The following is a 4,356-nucleotide window of genomic DNA, read 5'->3' on the forward strand; positions in this document are numbered from 1 at the left end:
ACTTGCGTTGCTTTGAGCCACTAAGTTTATAGTGATATGTTGCAACAGCAACAGAAAATGAATATACATAGTCTATCACTGACCAAAGCCACATAACTAGCTAGTGATAGACACAGGATTTAAATCCAATTCATCCTGGATTTAGAGTCCATATCCCTAACCTATGAGATAAACCTGTATGGACAGGTACATACATCAGAATAAATGCAAGCCTTCCACATTATTTTAATAGACAGCACCACTACATAAAATAGTTGTATTCTGGGGCTGGGAAGATGGCTCAGTGGTAGAGTGCTTGCCTTGCATGCATGAGACCCTGGGTTCAATTCCTCAGCACCACATAAACAGAAAAAGCCAGAAGTGGTGCTGTGGCTCAAGTGGTAGAATGCTAGCCTTGAGCTGAAGAGCTGAGGGACAGTGCCCAGGCCCAGAGTTCAGGCCCCACGACTGACCAAAAAAAAAAAAAAAAGTTGAATTCCACTAAATAAATATACCATCACCATCAATAAATTCTCTATTATTAGGTACTTGAGCTGGTTCTAATATTTCAGTACTATAAACTTGGCAGCAGTGAAAAGCTTTCTAGTGATGTATCTTTAGGAAATACTCTTAAAATGCTAGTTCAAAATAAATACGTTTTAAAAAGAGCTACACAAAAAGCAAAACAAAATACACAAATAGAGTAGGAAACGTATCTGTTCTGTAACATTTCGGGCAGGTCAGCTATTTTTCTTATCCATGATATATACTTGAAATAACTGTGTCTTTGTGTGTTTAGCTATATTATTATTTTTTTCTCCAGAACCATGAGGAGTTAGAATGAAAAGGATTTTAGAGGTCATTTCCCTCAGTTCTTTAAGCAAGATGCACATGGAGGTTGGAATCCATCACAACAGACTCACCGAGGCGCTTCTAGTGAAGTGGCTAGAGAGACTCCCCTAAGCCTGGTTCCTAGTTTTCTGCTGCAAATGTCCAGATCATTTCCCCCAGATTGGTACCATTGTAGATTATTTTCCCTTTCAAAGCATGTGAGAAATCTGTTATTATGGGGTCAGAAGACAATAAACTTTCACACTAAAATCCAGGTCTAAAGATAAACTAGTCCTTTCCTAGAACAAGCCTACTATATTCATTGTGAAATTTGGTAGGCTTGATACAGATAACTCCCCCTCCTCTATCATTTTATGTAAGAGTTCTTAGGTCATTTGCCATGGTTTCTGCCACCCAGTAACATTAAGGTTACTCGTCCTAGCATCTCGTGGACACAATAGCATGCAAACTCCTTCCCTCCCTCTGAAGCAAACAATGAAATAGGAAAGCACAGTACCATTTTCTGACTGACCTCAATCACAGAGGGTGGACCCTGCACGTTACATCAGCAAGCCGGCTCCATTACACTGCCCTGCGCTGTGCTCAAGCTACTGAAATATTGATTTTTACAGAGCCGGCGCACACACACTGAAAAATCAATATTCCAGTGCACACAACAGAAGAAGCGGCAGAGCCGGGACCAACTCTGAGGCCCACGGAGCACTAGCGGTGTCGGCCACTGAGCAAGGGGTGGAGGGGCTGGAGGAGACAATGCCTGGGGAGAGGCCCCTGCAGTCCGGGAAGGGTCAGATAAACCAGCAAGTGGAGAGGGAAGAGAAAGAGAGTGGAGAGAAAAATCCTTGAGGATAAAACAGTTGGAAGGAGCAATGGTTTATCTTTCCATAGGGGGAATTGGGGAGAAGGAAAGAGTAAATTAAGAAGAGAGGATGGGAAGAATTTTCCAGGTAAGAATCTTCCCATGAAAATGTATCTTTTGTTTGTCTGTATCATCAGCCAGACTAAAGATGGAAAAAAATTTTTTTTAATGATACAGATACTTATATGAGGGAAAAAATAACTAGGCCAGTTGTGAATAATATATATATATATAATATGTATATATGTGTGTATATATTTCAAATCAGCCCTTTCCTTTTCTTGGGGGACAAGAGGCAGAGCAGTTAGCATTTACAAACTGGGAGCTCTGCTTTTGCAATGGCCTTACTTTTCTTCTGGGGAGGGGAGAGAAACGGAAGGGAGAGAAGGAAGACGTCCTGGTCATGTGGCTACTCATTGATTTCTTCCTTTTTTTTTTTTTTCCACTTTCAAATTTACCTTCCCTGTGACTTCTTAGGGAATTTGGAGCTCCCCTGAGTCCCACTTCCTTCCAGATGTGGGCAGGAGACCCTGGTTCCACACTCCAGTGCCCAGGACCTAGCAGAGGTCAGAATGGACAATGACCTTTCAATGGGTCCTTGTGGATGCTTAAAAGGCAAAAATTGAGAACTGGATTTTTTTTGTTGTTGTTACGATTTTTAGGTAGCTTTTTGCCTATTTTCATTTGAGGATGGGGGTAGACAATTAAAAGAACTGACTTTTAACTTCTATCAATTGTTCATTTTGCTTTGTTCTAGAATTCCCCCTCCCCGCCCAGTATCTCACTATTACTTCTTTTAACTCCCAGCTGAGTGGGGGGATGGGAGGGTGAGGCTGGCATGGTGGTGGGGGGGGACGGTCTTCTCCGAGGTTTCCATTTGCCACTCTGCCCAGTCTAGGAGAAACCCGGGCTGCACAAACGAGCTTTGGTCGGGTGTCGTGGAAGGAGCTCCGGAGAGGAAGAGGGCATTCAGGGGCACCTTGCAAAACGTGGGGCTCTCTGGGCCCAGCGGGGGCGGCTGGTGAGAGCCTCGGGCCTGGCGGCCGCTGGAGCCCGAACGCGCGAGGTGGCAGCCGGGGTGGGTGGGAGGGCGGAGCAGGACCTGGAGCCAGGTGGCCACCTGGAGAGTTCCGCCCCGCCCTTCCCCTCCCGGCTCCGCCCCTCCCGGCCCCGCCCCCGCCGGCAGCCGCGCCCGCCCTCGCCCCCGCCCCCTGGCCGACCCCCGCCCCCTCTCCCGCCCCCGGCCCGGGGGCGGCCGGCCTATTTGCATAAGGAGGTGTCTACGGGACCCGCCCGGGGCGCACGTGACCCCGGGGAGGCGGAGGGAACCTGCTGACTTGACACGAGCCGCTGTGCGGCTCCCCTTGGCGCGGACTAGCTAGAGCAGCCGTGACCTCCGACCCCGCCCGCCGGCAGCCAATAAGAGCGCAGGTCGTCTCCAAACCCAAAATTTCCACGTCGGCAAAAGTCAAGATGGAAGGGAGCGGAGCGGAGCGCTGGGGGGAGCCGGCCCGGAACGCCTGGCGGCCGGCGCCGGAGGAGCAGGCTGGGCGCGCGGGGGGCCGCACGCGAGGGCGTCCCGGCCGGGGCAGGCCGGAGGACCCCCGCCGCCGCGGCCCCGGAGCCGCCCGACGCCGAGCCTTTCGCCCGCCGCCGGCGCTCCCCGGCCGGGGGACGCAGCCCGTGCGCGCCGGGCGCGGGCTCCCCGGGGGTCGCAGGGGCCGGCACCGTGGCCGGGGGGCGGCGGGAGGAAAGATGGAGAAGGCACTTTCCGGACCTGTTGCTCGGGCGCAACAGCTGTCGCGGCGGTCGGTGGGGGAGGGCTCCGTGGGCGCCGAGGGAGGGTGGCGGGAGACGGCGCGGGCCGGGCGCGGGGGTCTCTCCGCCGGGGTGGGGCGCGCGTGCCGAGGGGGTCTGCGGGGCGCCTTGCGCCGCGGGGGGGGGGATCTCCAAGGGCGAGTGGGTGGAACGGAGGGGACCGGACCGGGCTGCATACGCGCGATTTCCCGTGGCTGGGCGCAGGCTGCGGGCAGACCGGGATTCGGGTGCTGGGAACGGCTGCGGGTCGGGGAGCTCCCCCTGGCCTCCCCCCAAAGCCTGGCTTTTCAGGGCCATCCCCCCGGCGGGGCATTTCCTAGGCCTGTGTGAACTCCCAGCTCCAGGAATTCGTGCTCGTGCAGCCCCCATCCCCCACCAGCTCCCCAGATCGGAAGGTAAAAAAAAAAAAAAGTTGCCGTAAGTTGGATGGAGTGAGTTCGCTGCTTGCGAAAGTTTAAAGAACCGGACTTGAAGAGATGGGGGCTCGAGTTGGGTAGGAAGGAGGGGAGGGGAGGGGATGCCAGCCACCCGCTTGCTGTGACATTGCAACCAGAATTTGTCATGGGGGGGTGGTTCGTACACCGTTTGTATTTACTACCGCCGACTGCGGTAGTAACTTTCCATAATTAATGATCCGTTCCATTATCGGTCGCATTCTGGGCTAAATGGGCTTCTAACGAGTTATTCTTTGTCTTTGCTGGAGTTGGGGTGAACACACCTGCAGGAGGACGCTTCTGGAGGAAGAAAGCCCGTTTGGTCTTTTGAGGCAAAGTTCTGAGACACTCCGACTCTGAGTATGATAGAAGTCAGTGCACTACAGAACTTTGTCTCTAGAGGCTGCGGTCGCCGCC

This window comes from Dipodomys merriami, unplaced genomic scaffold (assembly GCF_024711535.1).
Source record: "Dipodomys merriami isolate MVZ:Mamm:240054 unplaced genomic scaffold, mDipMer1.0.p SCAF_5, whole genome shotgun sequence".
NCBI lineage: Eukaryota > Metazoa > Chordata > Mammalia > Rodentia > Heteromyidae > Dipodomys > Dipodomys merriami.